Raw genomic sequence first — 23,279 nt, forward strand, 5'->3', positions numbered from 1 at the left:
CTAGGGGCAGGGAGTTGATGATTAACCTGCGGGCCATTGAGTGCCTGCCTAAAGTGGCGCCCAGGGTGGGGTTTAACTTTGTCCGGGGCTCGGTGCCTCCGTGTGTGACTCTGCCCGAGACCCTGGGGCAGCCAGTTTTGCTGCTGGTGCTGCCGCCGCCGCCGAAGCGCTGCGGGGATGCGCAGCTCCCTGTTGAAAATCTCTGCTCTAAATCTCAGCCTAGAGCTCGCCTCGCAGTCGTTTTTGGAAGTTTCAGGCTCAAGAGGTCGAGGTGATGTGGGGGTCTCGGCGAGCGTCTGTGCAGCAGCAGCCTCGGGCTGCAGGAGTGTTGGTGGCTGGCACTTGAATCCATGCTGGCCCCTTTTCCTCGGGCCGAGCTGCAAGGAGCTCAGCAGCTGCGGCATTTAGGTCAGTGCTCCGCTTCTCTTGCGTCAGGAGAGCTGTCAGTGCGGCCCCAGCCTCCTGCTCCCCGCGGCTGCAGGAGCCAGCGAGTCAGGAGATTGTTCCAGTGATAGCGCAGAAAATCCTTCTCTCCTCCTGCCTGCCTCTGCTTTCCTGACACGCTACTCCCGGTTGCGTTTTTAAAAAGCGCTTAGCACTGTATGATTTGCATTGCGAAATGATGTATTACTATAACGGGTCCGTGGTAACATCCGTAATCTAATTTTTTGCTGTAGTTATTCCTTTAATTTGTGCAGCAATGTTGTCAAGGTTGAATTAATGTTTGAGAGTATTTTGTTCTATTTGGAGGAAGTTTTATGCCTGACTGGAGAAATACTGCAATGAAATTTGTGAAGAATTATGTCACGAGTGCTTATTTTTCAGATTGATGTTGGGGTTTGCTTCATTAGTGCTTTGATTTTAGTGTAAGTTTTACCTTTTCCCAGGGGTGACTAGAGTCTGCCGTTTTGTTTTGGCCTTCCACAAACTTTTGTTTCAAGTGTGTACAGCCTAAGAGACAATGTGGCAAAAGGCGTTTACTTGTGTGTGTTTGTGCTCTGGAAGGATTAAATAGATGTTTTTGCTGCTTGTTAGCAGGGGCTGATTTTGAAAAGGCTCTAGTACTAGATCCCAGTTCTCTGGTAAATTAGAATTCATTACTCAATACTGTTAAGACTTTTTAAACTGCCTAATGCCTCCATTCTCTGCTTTGTCTCCTCCCTTTCACCTCCCAACTTTTTTGGTAAATTAACTTATATTTGGGATCAGGCATTTTAGCAGGGTCTAGGAAGAAATACTTTACAATGAGGGTGGTGAAAAACTGTCAGGTTGCCAGAGAGGTGATAGATGCCTCCTCCGTGGAAACATTCAAGGTCATTTTGGCCAGGACTCTGAGCACTCTGGTCTTGTAGATGTCCATGCTCATTGTGTGAGGTGGGACTAGATGAGCTTTAAAGGTCCCTTCCAACTCAAAGTACTCCATTATTTCAGGTGTTTTTTATATACCCCTGGGTACCACAGTAGGATTTACTGGTGTCCTTTATCTTTTTTCCTCCCTGACATTCTAGTTGATTAAAGGAAAGCTCCTGCCACAGACAGAATCCAGAAACTGAGTTTTTCCATATGCTTAAGGAACAGAATTTGTGTGTTGGCGAAGAAAAGAAACTGATGTTTTTCATCTCATTTTACCATAGAAACTTCATTTGTCCTGAACAAATGAGTCCTATAGTAATAATTACTATGTGATGCCAACTCTGCAGTCACGAGGAATTGATTTGAGTGTTCCAGATGTGGACTGGTAATGACTTTGGGATCTAGTTAGACTGCTGTTTGCTCAAATGGAGTTTTGTCTTGCATGTTGTGTTAATTTGACTAGATTTGGTTTTGATTTAACTAACAGTGCATGAGCACACGGCTTATTTCTTGTTTTATCAATTTCTATCTGCCTTTTGAAACTTTTTTCACAACATAGAAAGAATTAGGAGGATTTTAAGATACAAATTTTGAAGCTCCTTTGGTTCAGGCAACTGAATGAACCTCCATGTCTGATTTAACTTCCTGAATCAGGGAATCATCCTCTTGTTGTACTCTGTTCAAGCATTGTTTGCCAACTTTGTGATTACACGGACACAGTGAAGATTCAGAGTCTCCCCCCAAACCCCAAGATGAACTCTTGAAATGTGTGTTGTTTAAGGCTTGATATAAATATATATCTCCATGTGTATATGTATATATATATATATGTATGTATGTATATACATATATCTGGTGCTTTTGAAGAGTAACAAATCTGTACAAGAAACCATTATCTGGAATATAGTTAAGAGTGTTGGGAAAACAATATTCAGGGCATTTATTTAGAAAATTGTACTTGGGCTGAGAGCATATGCTATTCATGTGTGTCGTCTAAAAATATTTTCACATGCAAATTACACACCCGCTGGCTGCTCGGTTCTACCCATGTTGTTGCTGCATGATGATCTCTGAGAAACTGAGAATGGAGTGGGAGGTACCAGCTGAAAACTTTTGCTTTAAAGGTTTTGTTTCTTGGATTTTGCTTCTGTTTGACTTTCCTCCTTTTTCAAAAACCTAACATAAGAACATTTCAAAAATGGCACTTTGCAAGTTTAAATTTTAATGTAAGAATAATAAAGTAACTAATTATATATGTACGTGTTTTTCTCTGTTTAATTGCTTAAATGTATTAATTATGTTCTGTTTTTCAAGTACAGACCACAAGAAAGCCATTGTGTCAGATAATTTTTTTTGTATATGAAGTCCAGGTGACTGTGATTGTAAACTATCTTGCATTCCTCAGCTATTTTTAAGCCCACAAGTTAGTAACATTACTGATTGTGATATATACACGTAATATCCTTTTGCTATTGCATTGCAGTACTTTAACCAAAGGGAGTAAGATCTTTTCTGAGAGAGATTCTAAAATAAGACACCAGGGGTTTTTTTTGTCAGCTGCTGCCTGTTTAAACCCTTTATTTTTTCTGGAGTAAAAACCTCTTACATTTTTATGACTCATTTTCAAAAGTACAGGAAAAAAAAGAAGTGCTACATTTTTTCCCTACTATGGTGCCTATAGCCTTGACAGAGCAAGAGAAATCTATATATTGCTCTGAGGTAAAGGTAGATTTCTTTTTTCTTCTTGGATCTTATGAGAGTGCCTCTTATTTTGTCATCCTTAACAGGAGTGTGTTTTTTGCTGTGTAGAAAGAAAGAAGCTGAACACTTGACACCTGATGCAGTGCTTTCAGAAATCACTGCAAAGATTTCCATTTGGGAATTGCAGCTGGCCTTCAAAATAATTTCTTATTTTTCATACTATTCTTATTTTACCTCAATTTCGTACAGCCTGTAGGCTTCTGATCCCATTCTAGTAGGGAACAACAGCCAAGAATTAACTTAGTATCTCATGTGTTTCCAGAGATGAATTATTTTCAGGAATCTTTCTAGTGGGAAAATACTAGTGATGAAATGTTGTTTCTGAAACCCGTGGAAAGCTGATTGCTATCTGATATGATCATGGTGGTTATGTTGTGCATTTGTGTCCTTAGGAATCTTCCAGTAGTTAGGTTATGTTTCTGTGGCATTGTGATGTTCTATTGCTACTCTTGTGAAAATCAGCAAAAATAGAAAATACAGCTTAATGTTGATGGAGGGATTTGGATAGGACTCAACATGAAGTAATATAGCAACAATCAAACAAAATTCATGTCTCTGTAGTGACAAAGATATTGGCTAGCTTGATGTTCAGGACTTGAAAAACTGATGTGGGAGTTTGGAGTTGCATTGGTTAGAAGACTTACAAAGTAAGAAGGATTACAGCAGGCCAAGTGTTTTGAAATTAAATGAACAAATAGTTAACACTTGCCCAGATATGATATGCTGGTTTCTGGTTTCATGCATTAATTGCTCTTTTAAGGCAGGTTATATTTGACTCTCCTTTTTGTTTGGCCTTTATACTGTTTTTCTCTTCCTCTGCATGGAAGTCTGGAATTTCTAAAGTGGTTTTAGGTTTAACTGATTGACTTATAGCAGAATTCCAAGATGTATTATGAGTAAAGTTTCATTCATTTTGAGAATAGTGATTTTCAGCAGTAGTTGCTAAAGACAGTATTATACAGGAATTTAGGAAAACTGTGATGGTGTCAAAGGTGCTATCACTCTTTTGTGTGTGTTTATAAAAGGGAAATTAATACTAAATTATATCTATGCAAGTAAACAATAGTTGATATAATGACACTTTTAAAAAGAATCTTAGTTGTTTCATTCTATTTTCAAAGTAACTTTAAAGGCTGTTTTGTCTTCTTGAAAAAAGTAGTGGTAATTAGACATATTAGTTAAAGTTGAACCCTTGTGAATCTTGAGAAAAAAAATCTAAATTACTTGGCTGCAGAACCTGGTTCCTCTGTTAGCAGAGCAAAGAATATTGAGTAACACACTCACTGTCCAAGAAACTGGCCTGTTCTTTTTACACTCCATAATGTTCTTGAAGATATTTTTCGTGTATTCTGGTACTTTCAGAAGGAAGAAGTCTTTTCAAATAGACTGATCCTAAGTTTGTAAGATGTCAATTGGTACTGACAAAGGAAAAAGAACAATGATCCATTTTGTGAAATTTGAAAGTGACAGATTATCCATTCTTACTTACTATTTAAACTTATGCTGATGTAGCATTACCTGTCCATTAAAGATTTCAAGTACCCTCTAGTACTTGAAGCACTTGAGCTACATTTTATCACCATTATCTTGTGGTTCTTTTCTTATTTAGTCTTGGAGGTTTTTGCTTTCTGCAGTCCCATTTGATTAAACGTGCTGTGTAAGGACGCTGGTATTGTTATAGCCACTTTACGCTGTGTGTGAACAGAAGCTCCAGCTTCTGGCATCTCTTTCCAGTAAGTGCTGCGTAAATTCAAAGACTGATGCTTATTCTGAAGAGTTTCAAATACTTGTCCTGTCTCCTCTTTCTGGAATTGCCAGAATATTGCATACTTCCCTAATTTTTCACAGAGTTGCTTGAGTCTAGAGAGTTTGTTAAAGTTGGTGGGACTAATTCTGTGTGAGCTTAAAGCCCTTGCAAAATCTTTCTTGTTTGAGTTATCTTGTGGTGGTTTTGTTTGGTTTTTTAACGTCTGAAAAATTTATTTGTGTATGAGTTCATTCCTTAGGTAGGGCTAATGAAAGAAAATAATTTGTCTTTATTAAAGTGTAGGACACAGATATTTTTATGTGACAGCTTTTATTTGCTTCTGGTGCTGAATCACCACATGATTTTGTTATGCTAGTTGCTGTAAGAATGCATGTAGCTCTTCACCCTCAAATAGGAGACATTTTGGGCCGGGAGACCACTACTCTTTCTAAAAGAAATTATTTTTTTAAATCTCCAAACTGTTTTTAGAGCGTTTTTTCTGTAATTCTTGGACCCTGGATTGACAAGGGGTTTAGGGAGTGGATGAGTGGGATCATGGTGGTAACAAAAAGTGATTACCTTTTTTCCCCTCTAGCCTAAAATATCAATAGTTCACCTTCCAGTTGAAATCAAATATTGCTGAGTTCTGGTTTGCTGATGTAAATTTAGCACCTCTCTCCTTCTCAAGAGTTGCAACTCATTGGCTGTTAAGTGCATCTAATTGTATGTGCTCTTTCCTGTCAGTCTCTCAACCTTTCTTTGTACTTTAAAATTAGAGATATGTTCCAAAGCTATGGTAGTGTTCAGTACTTGTTCTATGTAAAGCACCATTTCTACCTTTGCCTTTAGAACAGAAGGGAATGGCTGTAATTGTCCTTTTCAGCCTGATAGTGCTTTTTCTGTGTATCAGAAATGTTATTAACTAGGCAGACTGGTAATTTTTCTATAATCTGTGGTGTGCTAATGCAGAAGTTTTGAGGTGTGCTGATGTCATTCTCTGTACACAATATGGTATAATTGATGCAATTTTTTTTTTGGTTGCTTTTTTCCTAGTTAAAGTTTTCAGTAAAGTAGTTTTGCACCTTGGCCAAAACTCAAAACCAGTCATCTGCTTTTTACGTGGCAGCAGCACCTAGCAATGTGTGGGCATACCTGTGTTGGCAACATACCACAGAGCATCTCCTTGCAATTTATTCTCTCTTCTCTCAGACAGAGTGCCAGGACAGGGGCTTGTTGCTTGGTAGTCAGGTATTGCCCTTCCTTTCTCAACTAGTATGCCAAACACCACTCCTGTAAAAAAGGTTGCAAACATGGAAATGCAGTTAGTTTTGTTGCAAACAACTATTCTAAAGTAAATTTTTTCTTTCTAAAACACAAAAGCAATAGTTTATTGTTAAAAGGGAACTTAAATATTTAGTAGACTCAATTACCTTTATTAATCAGAAAAAATACTGAAGTTTCTTAACACAAGTATAAAATAAAGATATCTAAGGTAGGAATTTGCTGGTGAAGATGCTCTGTCAGTTTGAGAATCTGGCTGACCTCTTGTTTTTTGCTTTAGAATTGCTGGCTTGATTGTTGTCTCTTCCTACCTACATCTTTGAACCACGTCCCTTACTTTCATGACTTTGTGGTTGATATGGGTGCACCATCCTGTGACCTAACTTCTGCCACTTAAACATTGGTGGAAAATTTAACTCCTTCTGTGGATGTTGTTGGAGTATCCTGTAGTTTAAGTGAGTGAGGTCAAATGGGGACAGGCCTTCCATGCAACCTAGCAAACAGCAGTGACTACTAATGAATGCTTGGGGAAGGCATGTAAATAATGTCTGGAACTGTAGAATTTAAAAGGTTTTCAGTGTATTTAAAAATACCCCAGAACTCAGTGTTTTAAAATGCCTTTTGAATGGTCCTAAGACCCAGGTTAGCAAAGCTGCTAAAGTAAATTTCTTTTTTTCTACATATTTTGCTATTTATTTCTTGTTGCTGTTGTTACCACTTAAACAGTGCCTATATTGTTTACAGTAGTGCCACAATATTAATATTTGAAGTTACTTACAACATCAGGTATTAAATGTTCAAATGAAATAATTATTTAGAAGATGAACTTTTTTTAATTTAGTTTGTTTGGCAGAGTTCATGTATTGTCACACAGCATAGATAAACTGTCACTGTATTTCATGCTTCAGAACAGAGGATATTACTGAACTAATATAAGGCAAATTTATTTTGTAATTCAGCTTGTGTCATTGGGTTACTATGTTTTTATAAAACATTTCAACTTTTTGTATTATTACTTGTGGATTGTTTCAGTGAGGGTTTCTTAATTGTTTTTTTGGATTTTTTTTTTGTAATTAGCAATGCTGTACCATATTTCATGCATGAAATAAAAGTGTAAACTTAAGCACAAATCCAAAATGGAGGTCCTTATCAGAGCAAAGATGGAGGAACAAAACAAAATGGCAGTACTGTAACAGAGGTTCCCAAACTTACTCTGGTGAAGTTTGGTCCCTGATCTTGATCTCTAAAGGACTGTTGGTGCCAGTGATGTTAATTTCTCTTTATAGGTATTTTTTAGGTTTATAGGTATCTCTCAGAGCAGGACATCTATCCCACATTCATCAACCTGCAAACCACCTGAAACCAGGACCCAGCCCTGTGCTTCTACCTTGCTTAGGGGTTCACCACCCCCTACTTCACTCCATCTGTTTGTCATCCATCAAAATCTACCCCTGTACAGCAGGTCCCCTTGGTCAGCTGCTCTCATAACAGTACCTGATTAGAAGACACTTGAAGTGAAATGCAGGGGTGGTACTGGTTCTGAGTACAGCCGGAAGTGCTATAATGTTCCATGCTTAGGAGTAATGTGTGGCAAGTGACTGGTCCCACAAACCCTTCTGCAGATAAGTAATCCTATCAAAGGCAATTGAGTGCATTTGATTAAGGATTACATGCGATTAGTGGGCTGCAAGGTTGTGAGTACAACTTGTATCATTAATGAGTATTCACATATTAATGCTGCTTTGAGCAGAGATTGAACTAGGTGACCTCTGAGACCTGCTCCTACTAGAATGATTTTTTGATGATCACACTTGTATTATGCAAATAGATAACTTCCTTTATAAAAAAATGCATTAGTTGGGTAAGTTAACTCTAGTAAGTCACTGCCATTATTTTACCTAATTGCACCATGTTGTAGCATGGAGTTGCAAATTTGACCCAAGTTTAAGATTTAAAACAGTAAGCGGAATACACCCATACCTTTTTTTGTGTATTGCTTAAAATTCTTTGTATACAGTGTTATGTCAGCTTGAATTCCTTGTGTAGGAATTCTTTCCTAGCATGCAGTTGACTTGTTCAAGAATTAGTCCAGAGGAGAATGGCTGAAAATTTGATGCTTTATGTGCAATTGAGGTGCCTGAATGGATTTAAATTTACTCTGCCTAATTCAGGTACCATTAGTACTGAGACTACAGTAACAAAGGCATCAGTGCAGATTAGCAGCCTAGGAAGGGCTTGAGGCGCTAATATCTTTTCAAGGCAAGGACTCAGAATGTGAGAGGGCATGCTTATATTTAAAAAAAAAAATCCCACTACCACCCCAACAAATCCTTCCGCTGTTAGAATATGCTATGTAGAATCTGAATATGTGTAGATGTTGAGACACAGCTGGTTGAGTTTAATAAACAATAATCCTTCTCATGTGCAGGGAGATTATTAATCAATATGATTATGGATTTTCTTCCTGTGTCTGGATAAACTTTGTACCCATTGATACTTCTATAACTGTTCTCATTTGGTATTGTTAATTACTTACTTTTAAGCAAGAAGTTGGTGATAAGAGATGAAGTCCCTTATCTGCTGCCTGTAAAAGGCCAATCACTTTCACTTGCATGCAATTAGAAATGTTTTTATGTAGCATTTTAAGCCTCCTAATAGTTGCATTAATCTCAGTAACAGGCTATAGTTGTTGTCATGTCTTACTGGTAACAGCGTATTTCAGGAAAACACTTGTTTGTGTGCTTTTATTTAAAAATACAAGGAGTATGGTAACATTGCAAGTAATGAGTTAAGGACCTGACGGGTCTCTTGGGCTTTTAGGGAGTATAGAAAGCAATTAAAAGGAATAAGAGGTGCTAGGAGGGAGTGGAGTTACTTCTTTATGCTGCTCTTCACCACAAGGATATTGTGGGCATTTTGTTCTTTTCAAATAATGTTGATTGGATGTTATCTGATTATGGGATTAGAGTGGCAAAAGACTGAATGCTAGAATGAAGTGCTAAAGACTCCTAAGTCACCAGGACTCGATGCTATTCATTCCTTTAGTGGTTCTAAAGGATGAAGTGGCTGATCTTCTAAGAAGAATGCATCTCGTTAGGATGAGATGCTGTGCCAGGAGACCGGAAGCTGTCAAGTGCTGTACATACTGTACTTCTAAACTGAACACAAAGAGCAGATCTGGAATTTGCAGACCAAGGACTCTTATTTTAATGCCACTTAAGTAGCTTTGAATTCTGCATGGATAGTCTAGTAGTTCTGTGAGCACAAGATACAACTACATAGAAAGCTGTTGTATCTTAGAGGTAATAAAAAATACCAACTGCAGCTGGGGTACCTGTCATGTGTCTTTTGCTTGTGTGTTTGGTCCCTAATAACAAGGGCATAGACTGCTGTCTGTGCTTCACTTTGGTCTGTTTATGGGTTGGTCTTCTATATCTATCTGCCCAGTACTTGGATTTCTGAAATCTCTGAATTCTTATTAAACTCTAAATGACTTTTCGGTTTTCCTTTTTGATAAAGTTTCAAATCAGGGAGTGGATTTGAAAGTTAGAAAAGGCCAGGCCTAACCTAAGCAGACATGTTTAACTGCATTAATCTCTTCTGTGTTTAGCAGTCTAAAGAATGACTAAGTTGCTTCTGTTATTAGTAGACAAGAGAGGGATGAACCTATATACTGATACATTCACACACCCTGTTTAGTTCATCCCACCTGAAACTTGCAGTGTATGGCCTTTGGCAGGAAATTGTACCCCACGCAGTTTTGGTGAGGCTCTACAAGTCGTCATTTTTGATGCCATTGTGGGGATGATGACCTATGATGCAGGGGTGGAACTGAAAGTTAAAGCAGTCCCGTAGTATGCTATGCTGCTTTCAGTGGTAAAGCTGTGATGTACCTTGTAGTTTACACTCAGGTGACAACAGCAGTTCTTAAGTACTGACACTTGTAGCTGCAATTAGCTGTGTGGTCTTGCTCCCTCACTTTCCCTCCTGTTGTATTAGCACAGTGATTTGTGCCATCATGCAGTGACTTGAATCAGAAAATTGATTCTGACTTCGAGAGTGGTCTGTGGCAAGCAGCAATTTCTAACCCAAGCTACTTCCTCACTCTGGTCTAGTGGGTGGCTCCACCAGGAGATGGGATCATGGCCTAAGGATCAGAGCAAGCAGCAGGAGGGTCCTCTCTCTTTGAACTGGCATTTTACCAGAATAGATGCTCATCAGATTATGCCTCTAGAATCTGTGACTCATCTTGCCCTCAAGTAAGCATCCCAAGTAGTACAGAATATATTCTGTAAAATCAGAGAAACTTGAAGTTGTGAGAAACTTGAAGGCAGCCTTCTAAAGCTGTCTGTATTAGCACGATGGTGGTAGATGACATTTGGTAGTTTTAGTTAGAAAATATTTCATGCTGGAAGGGATAACTTCAACTACTTGAAGATAATTCTATATTACAAGCAAAATATTCTGCAAAATACATGTATCATTATAGATACCCAGGTGAAAGCCTCTTTGAAGAGAAGAAATATATAATGTATAAGAAACATCCCTAAAATGTATGGAAATGGTGCTCTGCAGTAGCATTAAATGGAAGTTCCTTATCTGGGCATCTCTGCTTAGATGAACTGTCTCTCTGGTTTAATGAATTAATTTATACTTTATCAATCACTGCATATACATATACCCTTTATGTATTTTAAATGTTATTGTTAAGTAACAAGTTCTTGAAAACTAAGTAAAGTATTTTCAGTAAGTTTAGACCAAATAAAGTTGCTGTATTTCTTGCTTTCAGTTCAATTACTTCAGATGATCTGTAAATTTTCAATAATGGCAATACATTCATTCTGCCATTTGGAGGAGCCTGTGCCACAGAATAATGATCTGAAGAAAGCTCACTCATTTGCAAGGAAGAGTCTTCATTTGGGAATTAGCACTGATGCGGCTCAAGGGTGCTTTTTCAAGTCCAGGTACGTTTTGCTTAATTATATTTACTTGAGTTTGGTATGCTGGCATTTGATTTACATTAGCATATATGCTGTGTCCTGTCAGAGCCTTTGTGTTGGTCATTTGACACATGAAGTATGTTGAAATTAAAAGGCACATGTAGGAGCAGACATATGAGATGAGTAGAGGGAAATAGTCTGGAAAATAATTCTGGCGCCATTTATTATCTCTGGAGTAGCTATCAATAGAGCTATCAATAGAGGTTATGATCTTAATGACACCGTTCCCTTTTGCTACATGTTTTTCAGACTTTTAATATGTGTTTATTATATAAATTCAGTATTTTGCTAAGCCTGAGTTGTTGTTTTGTATCAAAATGTTATTAGGTCTCAAGTCATTCGGAGGCAGTAAAAAAGAAGGCACAGTTGGGTCTTCACAACTTGGAAAATGTTCTACTTCAAAAAAATCAGCCTTGGAATTTTTAAAAGTTTATTTTAATTTTATTTTTTCTAAAGTGCATTATTTAATCTTGGCATTGTAACACCTGACCAGGATTTAATTTTAGACTAATGGTTTCTCTATGTAGTGTTTATTTCTTTTCAAGATATCCAATTATTTTAATAACTTAATCATGACTTCACAGCACAAGTTGGTTTCTAGTAATATTCTGTAAGGGAGCTATATGCAATGTAGCTATATGCAATGCAATATACATTCAATAAGAAGTATTAGCAGTAAATTAATAAAATAATTGTGACTATTTCAACAGGAACTTGAATTTCTTATGTTCTCATTGCAAACTGTGGGGATTCTTTAACTGGTGATGGGTTTTGTGTTTCAACCAGCAGGCAAATAAATGATAATTTGGGAAAAAAGCCCCAACAGCCAAATGCTTCTTATCAGGTACAGTTTCTCAGCCTTTTCACTGGTGCACAAATCAAGAATCTTTTAATGATATCTGTCTACTATGTTAGTTAAGTTACTAGTTTAGTTAGTTAAATGAGATTTATTACTTAAATTACTGGATCTCTTGCATCTTTCTAGATGCATATATGATCCGAGAAGCCTTAACAATAACATTTGTCATGCTAAAAATCCTGCAAACTTTAATTTCAAATTTCTCAGGTATATTACTGTGGTATATTTTGGGTCTGGAAGCAGAGGCTCCTGTTCTGTGTGTTTTCATGCACGTTTGACTTCCTGTCAGTGCCTTCCTGGTAGAGAAGTGATGCTGAGAACTTTGGTGACATAGAAAGCACATAGCTTTTTTTTTAAGTGTAAGCCTTTAGTTTAGTCCACTCATTCTTGTAGGAATCATGAAGACGATGTTTTAAATAAATGCTTTATAATGTAATGGATAATTAGAAGTCCAAAACTGGTTTAAAATAGCTTTTGAATTGTTTGTGTACTCCAAACAGGAACGGCAGTAGTGAAAAGGAGGCTGTTACTTCAGTGTACTTCTAAAAATTGAAATGCATGTCAATAAAATCATCACAAACCAGAATTATCTGGTCCTAATTTGCAGTATGAATGCTATGAATAGTGTTCACTAGATACAATTTTTTTTTTAATGATACAGAGTCATAAAAACTGAGAGCTTTGGTGTATCCCAATTTATTTTTAATGTAATTGAAGGACAATATTTATTCTTAAGCTTATTAGGTCCTGTTGGTGAGAATCTATTCTGGCTGCACATGAAGTCGAACTTTAATGGAACACAGTTCCATTGAACCCAAAGTAGGACAAGAGTAAAACAGAAACCAAGGTCCATATTATTCATAATAATGCTTATGGTGTCTATAATATGGATATTGAGAGCAGTAAGTGTATTTTTTTTTCAGACTCTTTCAGCAGAACTGTTATTTTCCTAGCACAACCTCTGGTGCAAGGATAAAATTGGGTTTTTGTCGAAGAACAGAGTCCTGTATCTGAAGTATCAGAAGGTAAGGTATTTCAGATTATATAATTTCAGCACGCATTTAACAGTAATTTTGGTTATTTGTTACTTTGCACAGAAATATACAAAAGTACTTGATTCATCATGCATCAAGATGTCTCAAACATTTTATATCAGTTCCTTTTTGCTGGCTGGGATTTTTTTTCCTGTTTTTATCTCATGGGTGGAATTTCTGAAAGCATTCAGCTCTGCTTTCTAAATGTGTTTTCTGTGAAATCAATGAGCTGACCTGAGTGGGAATGAAGGTTGGTTTATCTTTGGTGAGTCAAAGTTAAGTTGTCAATAACTGATGTTGAAATACCAGCCTTCAAATGCTAGGTCCTTGACATTCAGTGGGATGAGAATCTCAGAACTGACTACTGGGAACTCCCAGGCTACAGATCAGGTAAATAACTTCTTTGGAGGAGGAAATTAAAGGTGTCTTCTTTTTAAAATTATGATAATTAAGTAACAAAGTGTGCAACCTAAACTATAAATATTTCCCACTTAACATTTAATTTAAAATAGACATGTCTATATTTGTGAGAGGATTTGTTAGTTGCAGTTTGAGCCTTATATAATTATCTAACATTCCAGCAGTACTGTTTCTAAAGAGGACTTCTATACTGACACAGAACACAAATGGCTAGTTCTAATCCCATTTTCCAATGTGAACCTGTGTGTAGTTAGTTCAACTACTGTGGTTTTTGTTTTGCAAAGACAGAGATGTCTTCTCATATTGAATGTATAATTTAGAACTAACAACTTCCATGTTAGAGTAAGTGATAAGGACTCTATTCAGATCATGGGATTAACTTGGTTTGTTTCCTTCTTTGGCTAGTCCCCACTTTCTCTAAGGACAAGGTAACTCAGTTTGTGTTGTGACAGCTCAGTATATAGTGGGTAACAGAGCCTTAAAGTCCCCCAGAACTGGTGCTACAGTACTTTATTTCTTGTCTTGAAAGTACAGCGGTGCTGCTGCCTCAGTACTGGGGGCAGGAAACTTGGAGAGGAGCAGTGTGCAATGGCAGCAGGAGCTGTAATGGCCATCTCTGGTAGCTTCTCCTAGTTCATCATCCAGGGTCCTCTTTGCTCTGCTTTTTGGGGAGGATGGGGAGGAAAAAGTGGAAAATAGTTCTGTAATTGTTAAAAAGAGCAGTAACTTTTCCTTGTTAAAAAACAAAAACTTTTTCTTCTGTTGTAGTGTTTCAAAGAGAAAACATGACAGATTTGGGTATTTGTTTTTAAGACTTAACCAATTTCAACTATAGACTTACTTCCTTGTCACCTTCAAAACCAGAAAGATAATATAAAAGGATCATATTTTGAGATCAAGAATAAAAATTGAGAGTATTTTAAGATAAAAGATTACAATAAATCAAAGAAATACATATATTACCTTTTAAGATATTTAACTTCAATGGGCTGTTAACATCAATGAGATATATTTAGGGTTTTCTATGTTCAGTTCTATAGGCAATATAGAATGTAAGAGAAACAGCTGCATCTGAAATAGATCATCTGCTTTAAAAAGTAAGCAATAATTCCTTCCAAGCAATTGATTTAAAAAAACCTATTAAAATACAAGTGGCTTTACAGTAGCTTCCGAATTCATTTCAGTAAGTAGGAGGAGAATCACATGCTTGTAATGAGTTGTGTGTTCCTAAGTGGTGAAGAGTATAAGGTTTGGGTTTTTTTCCCCTATAGAAATGAGTAATCCCTGTAATTCTTGCCACAAGATATACTAAACTACTGGGGGCAAATTCCTGTACCTCTTGAATTTGTAAAGTTATTGAAAATCTGAGCAACAGTTATTAAAGGTTCTCTATAATGTAAAAAAAAAATAGTGTAGCACACAGCGCATTCAATCTTAGGGAAGTGGCGTGTTTTAAGAGACAGTTCATGCCACTGTATATAAGTTTGTTAGCACTTTAAAATAGAAGTATCTGAGCAACACATCAGCTGTGCATGTACCTCTCTCTGTAGGTAACCCATTGATATATTAGTTTTATGGAATATCTTTGTTCCAGTGTTCTTTAGAACACAGCTTCCTGCCTGCTCAGAAGGACGTATCTTAACTTGTTCTTGGGACTTGTGTTCCAAGAATGTCTAAGAGAGGGCTCATGTGGAAGCTGATGTGTAGCTTACCTTAGGGTTTAGCAACAATGGCAGGACTGGATACCACCCAACATGCTACACTGATTTTGGGTCCCAACATCATGACATTTTTTTGAGAGCCGGCCCAGAAATTTGTTATCCTAGTCATGAACATCCAGCTTAAATGCTCTCCTCTTGGATCCCACTCTTTTATTGTTGTCATATTGAACTGGTTGGTTATATTTTTGAAGGAGGAGAATCTGTTGCCTTATCTGCAATACAGCTATGGGAGTTTCAGGGTCTTCCAAAAGAGAATATCTCATTCCTGACATGGTCACCAAGAAGAGGTGATGAAGCCTATGTAGTGCTTTGAAGATTAATTTCATTATCATGCTGTGGAACGGTAATTGTGTACATTATGGAATACTGTCAAAAAGAGCAGTGAAGTTGATTTTTAAGGAGTAGATTAAATATTGCATCCTTCAAGATGCTTTCTGTAAGTTAAAAATACTTTAAATTATTTTTACAGAATTTCAGGGTATTGAGAAATTATAATTTCTGCATATAATATGGACTACATTTACTGGCAGGTCTTTAAAGTGTTCTGTTAACTATTTGCAATGAGATAATTTTTCTAAATAGAGACATCATGTTTGTTTAACAAGATTTTCTATATAAGTATGCCCTTCCCATTAATTTATGATAGCATGCTATACAAGAATTGTAATGTTGAGTTTTATTTTCAACTTTTTTCTTCTTGCTGAGGTTCATCAACTAGCAAACAAAAACCCCCTACTTTTAAGCATCTAATTTTTTAACACAGGTTGATCCCTGGATGAGAACATTCATGCTATTAAAAGTCAATATTTTACTATTTTTTTAATAACTAATATACCTATCAGTACATGTGCTAGGTTATGGTTGCTGCAGTTCATATTCTTAGTGAGGCACATGCAGTTCACCTTTGATAAGTAAGTTACACTTGTAGATATTTCAGTGTATCCAAAGATTCCTGAGAGCAGAGATCTTATTTTAGGGGGAGGCAGAGATAGGGAGACAAAAACAATGCATTTCTCTTGAGTCTGTTTTGGAAGCTGTTGTAAAGAAGTCACAAGTAAAGAGAAAAATGCATTCTTGTTGTATCAGGTGATGCTGGTGTCTCAACTCAGTTGTCTGGGAGTTACCATTCTTAGTGTCCCAGGGACAACACAGTAGTTAAAACTTTTTTTCATTTGTTTTGTCCTTTAAAGAACACTGGGATAAATAGCTAAACTTTATTCCTTTAGAAGCAAAATGTTTGGGTTTTTGTTTGGGTTTTGGGGTTTTTTTAACAGCACAGCTGGAATTGGCAGATGCTGTTTCAAACAACCAAGTAAAGTGCAGGTAGTGTGGAAGTACTATTGTGCAGCTGAGCTAAAGGAATTTTGCTGGATAACTACTTGCCTGTTATTGTCATTGGCAAGTTACAGGTAATTTCCAAAGCTGTAGTCTGGCAGAGAAGTAATAATTGCTTTTATGTGTATTTTTCAAGCCAAGACACACACTTTACTTTTACCAGTGTTTTTACAAAGATTCAAAATTACCGCAACATTATTGCTTAAAAAAAAGTTTGTTTTAAAAGAAAAGGAGGTATGAAGAGAATATTGACACCTGAGTGGCACAGAGGAAACTTTGTCAGATGAACTCCTACAGAATCTGGCAGAAATTCATAGTCTGATTTGTCTCTAGTAATTCCATTAGCATTTCAAAGGTTGGTGGTGTTCTGGGAATGACACGGGAGGGATTATTTTTCAAGTTAAGAATTAGTACTCTAAAGTGTTGCCTATGCTAGGAATATTGTTGCTATCTTGCAATAGGTAAATGGACTATATCTGAGACACTCAGTTTTCTATCAGACATTTCTCTACTTTATCTGTACTGATATAATTAAAGTCTCAGCCACCTTTCCCCAGTGTGAATACAGCTGTATCGGTATAAAACTGTATCTATTGGTAGGTTATTTCCACACAGAAGGAAACAACCTGGCAGAGCTGGCCCAATTCCAGGAATTGTTTTTAATTATATTGCAGTTGCTATGCCAGTATAAATTATTCCTATTGGAGATCTCGCACCAGATGAAAGTGACTTCAATCTAGTTTATTTGCCCTTATCCGTACAGCCCCATAAAAAATTACACCACTTCAGTTTCACAGGTTTGATTTGCCTTTGTAGGCAGACTTGCTCTTTACACTGACTTACCTCCATTTATGCTGAAGGATATAAACAATGAGTGTTTTGAAAATGAAAAGGTATCTTCTGTTCTGATATAAGCCTAATCTATTCAGTTAATGCTAGAACAAGTACAGTTTACTGTGAAGGTTAGAAAGTTTCCATCTGGCTGTGTGCACCAGAGCCTATAGAGCAGCTGTCCCCATCCTGAATCCTAACAACTCTGTTATTCGGCATGAAGTACAATGTTTTATGTACTCTTGTCAACTTTCAACTGCTGTTTTATAGAACAGTGTCTTGCTTCACTTTTCTACAATCCAGTCTGTGTTACCTAAGAAAGAGTTAGGAAGGTTGAAGTCAGAATATAAGAACTTGGATCACTTGCAAATAGGGCTGATCTGCATGTGCTTGTTCTATACAGATATTGTCGAGTCGATTCAGATCATCTCTGTTTTAAAGCTACAAGAGAGGGAGAGATCTTTGACCCCATCTTAAAAAGAGGGGAGGGGATTTTGATGGGGAAAAGAATGAAAAATAGGTATAAAATAAGTCTAAGTATACTGCTCTAAGCCTGGGAGCAGTAAAGAAAGGACCTTGCCAGAGACAAACTCACAGAAACAGAAAGAGCCAAAAGCCCAGGGACCTTTGACCATTCAGAGAATGTTCACTAACTTTAATTAGCTGTTCTCTGTCCTGTACTTACTGATTGTTTCTTCCACCTCTTGCTGTCCATTCTACCTCTCCACTTCTGCTTCGTTCCTGCATACTATGCTTCCTCCCACCCAATGTGTCCTCCTTACCCTGTACCTCCTTCTGTGTTGTTTGCAAGCAAAAGCCACATGCAAAGTAGAACTACTGTTACATTTACTACAGTCCTGCTGTTTGTGCTGTGTGTGGACTTTTCCCTTGTGCTGTCTTACCTGTTTAGACTTGTTTTTTTAATGTGTTCTATGTATTTGCTCTATCCAGCATAAATGGAACTTCATTTTCATAAGTCCTTAGAAGACCTTAAGTATAGTTTAGAATGATGTTCTTTTATCCTGTTCTTTTATAAAAATCATTCACAAGCAAATGACCACCCTTAATGAGATGAAACATATGAGATTCCATGGGATGAAAAGGAATTTTGCTCTTGCAGTTTTTCTATAGGTGAACCATGATTTAAAAGTATAATGTTACAGCTGTGGTTATATTAGTGTCCAGCACAATAGGATGAATATTTCAGAATGAATTTTCTATTTGCTGTGTTTGCATTGCACTTGCAGTGGTTTGCAAATTGCTCGTTTGTTTTCCATGTCTTACAGCTATATAATTTGCTTTCTAGAAACCGTTTTGGTAGGTGTGGGTTGCTTGTCAGAAATCCGTTCCAAAGCTTGAATGCAAAGGAAGCAGGGTACTAATGATGAATAAGAATGGATATCTTGAGGATAACAATGGATATGGCATCTTCAAAAGCAGTGGCATTCTGGTAAGAATTTGCATGTAATTTATTAAACACTACATGATAGTTCTCAGTAAAATGTGTTTGTGTCTCTCTCTGAGGATTTGTCTGATGAAATTTTCTTCTAAAATGTGAAAAGTAGGAGGATTGCTCTATATCATGAAGTATTTTAAATTCTGAAGCATTGTACAACAACTTTACTTAGCATTGAGTTCTTGCATATAAAAATAGTGAAAACATCTTTTTAGAGAAGTTATTTTAGAGAGGTAGTTAGTGGCCGTTTATGGTTCACTGTTTATGAGCCTGTTTCTCTGAATATTTAGAACTGAATATTTTTGAACTGTCATTTAAAAAAAAAACTGCTTTTTTTTCGCTCAGAGTATACTCTCTCGTGGCATATTTCACCACTACACATGAGAATGTTCTAACAGGCATTGCATCCAGCTTTGCAGGAGATACAAAACCCATAATTATTGACAAACTAGTCATAGCTGGAAACTTTTAATCCTCATATTGGTTAAAAAAATATGGTAGTGTGCTAAGTTACTGATTGGTACTACTTTGTTGGAAGTTTCACACCATTTAAATAATGTACACAATTAGAAAGTACAAGTAAAAACACCAATTAAAGTTTTACTGTAACTGCAATGTAGTACAAGTGATTCCTTTAAGTTTAGTATTTGAAATAACTTAGGCCAACAATTCCCTAAGCAAAAATTTTTGTTTTCACCAAAACAAAGTATATTCTTATCTGTGTAGATAATGACTTCTTGAAATTAACAAAGAATTTGTGCTTCTTTTCCGTCCTTCTCTTTGAATCCCACTGGGGGTTTATATTGAAGTTCTGTGGAACTGTTCTGTGGCAGCTGGCAGTTCTCAAAGCTCCTTGGTTAAGGGTATTTTGAACTGCTGGATGTGCATATGCTCTGTAGTAAAGAGCAGCACAGACACTGCACATTCTTCTGCTGAGCCAGTTTCATAGCTGAGATAGCTGTTCCAGAGTGTGCTACTTGCAGTGAAATCAGGGTTTAGACACACCTCAGGAACTCTGAATTTTGTCATGCCCTGCAGAAAGCAGCGGTGGCCGGGAGCCGATTCACAAGCGGATTAGGCGTTAATCGGATAGTCTGTGTTGGTCAGAGGGCTGGTGGCTCATGTCTGAGCGGTAACAGCGGGCCTGGCAGAGGCCTTAGCCCTGCTCAGAGGCAAGGATAAGGAGCTCAGACACATCCTTGTGCCAACACAGATACTTTCCATGCACACACGGTGAGAGCAGGAAAACAGGGGTGTATTCTCATGGGGGTGAGCACCAGCCAGGCTGGCAGAGCCCAGCTGCTCTGGACTCTGCTGCACAGTATAGATGTACATCATAACAGGTACCTAGGGCAGCATTCATGGAAACAGAGCATCCTCACTGAGATACTGGGGGAGGAAGGACAGAGAATGCCTGGTAGGTGAGCTCCTGAAAGGTCTGTGGCCACACTCCAAAGGTCTCATATAAGTGCATAAGTTAGACCTCAAAAGATTAATGTAAGCAGTCTCCTTATTTGAAATTAGATTGGCAAGCAAGGTGACTAAGAGTGACTATTTAATATCCCTTTCTCTTACGTTCAGTTTTTCATTCTTACTTTCGAGGTGGGAGGGAGATAAAATCTGGCCCTCAAAGTACTGTGTACTCATTCCGGTGCCAAAACACGAAATACAAATCAGCAACTTAAATTTAAGAGCATACTAGGTTCCCTAGTGCACTTGGACAAATATGCATGTTAGATATATGAATGTAAACTTAGCTGCTTTGATGTACTTATAAATGTGGGGTTTTTTTGGACTGCTGTGGTTCTGTGCGCTAATGTAGTAAGAAGCTAATGGAGAGGAAACTAGGCTGCTCTACAACTTTTATTTTTCTTGCCAGGCTAATCTTTCACTCAGGTTCATTGCACGTCAAGTGTTTCGTTAATTATTTTATCTTATTTATATTTTAAACCAAGTTTTTTCAGGGGGAGGGGTGGAGGGAGAGGGGTCTAAGGGAGTGATGTTAAGTTCTTAGTTTTAAATTCCCTCAGATTCTGAAGGAGGGTACCAGTGAAGAAAAACCTACTTTGCAATTTCCATATTGTAGAGGTATCTTATCTGTGGTTGCAGTAGTTATAAAAGTCAAATCTGGAGTGTCTTTTTTTGTTGATCTTTTCTAAGATGACTGTACTGACTGCTATGATTTCAAATAAAAACAGTTAAGTTATTGACTTGTAAAAGAGTTGACTGTCATTTTCTGCTTAATTCCTCTTTTGCTGAATAGTTTGTGATATTAACTTCATTTGTGACACTTTACTAGGTGCTGGCCTGAGGGGGAAAATGTTATAGTTCTTTCACAATTCATTGGTTTGTGGATATTTCTGTTATGTTGTTTCCACACTGAATGACTCATATGTTAAATGAACATGCCAGCCCCTAGGCATGCCCTTGCTATTGCAGCCCACAGTGAAACTTGATGCCGTAGCACAGAAAAATGTGGAAGATGCCCATATCCATTTGAATCCTTAGGAAGTTTTGCGCACTTTGGCCACGTGTGCTAGCAATTACTCAATGTATGTTCTTTCAAAAAGCTGTGGTTTACCATGTCTGATTGCTCTTTTTCACACTGTTGATTTGCTGAGTTTGTAAGCTACATCTGTCTTGTGAGCCCAAGTTGGAACTGAGAAATGGTAATTTTTAGTTGTTTTTTTTGTTTCTTTTAACGAGGTGGTACAGTTTCATTGTATTCATTTCTGGACTATTTGATGAGAAGCTACAGAAGTATCTGATTTGCATTGCCACCTGTGCATTTTTTAAAGTATTTTGACAGATTCAGAAATTGTTTTATTTTGGAAGTTGATAGCACAGATCTAATGCTCTCCACATTGTGAAAGCACTAATTTGTATTAGATTGAACAAGTCGGACCTGATTACCTTAGCTCTCTTTGAATTTTGGCTTTCTTACCCATTTGATTTTTCATTGTTTAATAAGAATGTGAAAGACAAAACAGATTTACCTATTGATGAAGTCACAAAAATTATCACATTACAGAAGCTTCACATCAGAATGTTGCTAGGAGCAGGCTCTTTGGTATCTGTAATAAGGAGAGAGATGTGCACTCACAGCAGTGAGATGAAAGGCTTTGAAAAGTATATAAAGTAAAACTTTTTTGATGCTGTTTTGAATCTTTAGGACATTTGGGCTTTTTTTCATGTGCCATATAGTGCTGTTAACTCTAAGCCTTCATTGATTCATATGGTGAAAGTATGTGTATGGCTCCAGAATTTTTGTTCTGTGGTTTTGTTTTGTGGTTTTGATAGGAGTAAGACAGATTGCTGTGACAGGATAGATAAAACATATCACAAGTCAGGTATTTTGGCTTTTAAATAATGGTCTTGTTCTGTCGTGCATAGAATGCAGTGGAGGAGTTCATGCCAAAGTGAACAGCTACATTTATGGGAAGACCACTCTTCAATATAAATTTTTCACTCAACATTACTCATGGCTGTACATTGGGCGCAACTTTTTCTGTCTGTGTCCCTGCTTGTTTTCATGGGGAGGTTGTCACTGCCCACCTGACTCTACTTTCACTGATGGGGAGCTTGTCTGTCCCATCCCCTGTCAGCTTTGGCAGCAAGACTAGGCACGTTAATGAAACCTGTGTGCAGCTGTTAACAACATTGATCGCAATTGCACAGGAAAAACTGGAAAGCAATAAAAGCAACTGTTTCAAACCTGTTTGCAGTTGTAGCGCCCCCAGACCAAGTCATCTCACATCACTTAAGGATGTCTCACTAAAATGATATTAAAACATATACAGTTACAACAAGTCTACTGTTTGATCTTCAAGTGGTGTTGAGGTATAGGCAAGAAGAAGGAGGTAGCAAAGTGAAAATACATCAGAAATTACTGCTCTGGCCAGCTGATGTGTTTGAAAGAATGGTGTGAAGGTGCAGTGGGTGGTAATCTTGTACAGCTGCATTTGCTTTTAATAGACCATAGTAACAACAGCAAGCCAGAAAGCAGATGTGCTGGTGTATTCCACATCCATAGGTGTAAAAGCTGCCTCGCTGGACTTCTTGCAGTCTTTGGCTTGTCAGGAGCCTTCTTTGTTTGCCGGGAGAGATCCTGGAATTGTGCTGGTGTCTGCTGCAGCATGTACAGTTTTAGGCCTGCTCTCTCATTTTCCCACCTGTTCCAAAGCATTTTTTCTGTTCCTGTACTGTGTGATGAAGATGAGCAGCTCTCAGGTAAAGCTCGGGGCTGAGTTTTGACTGACAAATCAGGGTTTCTTACAAGTATAGAAGGAGCATCGATGTCAGGGGCTGGTGGTACCATCCTCTTCCTTTTCCCGTGGAATCCTTCAATGCTTTTCTCTCGGGGGAGGTGGTTTCACCCGTGGCGGTGCTCAGTTCTGCCGGTGACCTGCGCACGGACCGTGTTGCACATGAGCACGTCCGAGTGGCCTCAGGGTGTTCCTGTGGGATCTGTCCTCGAGCCA

General features: G+C 37.7%; 1 long non-coding RNA gene across 1 annotated transcript in view; it reads left to right on the forward strand.

Annotated features, from left to right (window-relative positions):
• The first annotated feature begins 34 nt into the window (after positions 1 to 34).
• The window catches only part of LOC102043193, a 32,802-nt gene continuing 9,557 nt past the window's right edge, over positions 35 to 23,279 (forward strand). Inside the window, exons 1-4 of the long non-coding RNA XR_004082306.1 lie at positions 35 to 408; positions 10,932 to 11,106; positions 12,925 to 13,026; positions 18,649 to 18,792. This is a non-coding gene — a long non-coding RNA (uncharacterized LOC102043193). The remainder of the gene's footprint in view (positions 409 to 10,931; positions 11,107 to 12,924; positions 13,027 to 18,648; positions 18,793 to 23,279) is intronic.

This window comes from Geospiza fortis, unplaced genomic scaffold (assembly GCF_000277835.1).
Source record: "Geospiza fortis unplaced genomic scaffold, GeoFor_1.0 scaffold181, whole genome shotgun sequence".
Classification (NCBI taxonomy): domain Eukaryota; kingdom Metazoa; phylum Chordata; class Aves; order Passeriformes; family Thraupidae; genus Geospiza; species Geospiza fortis.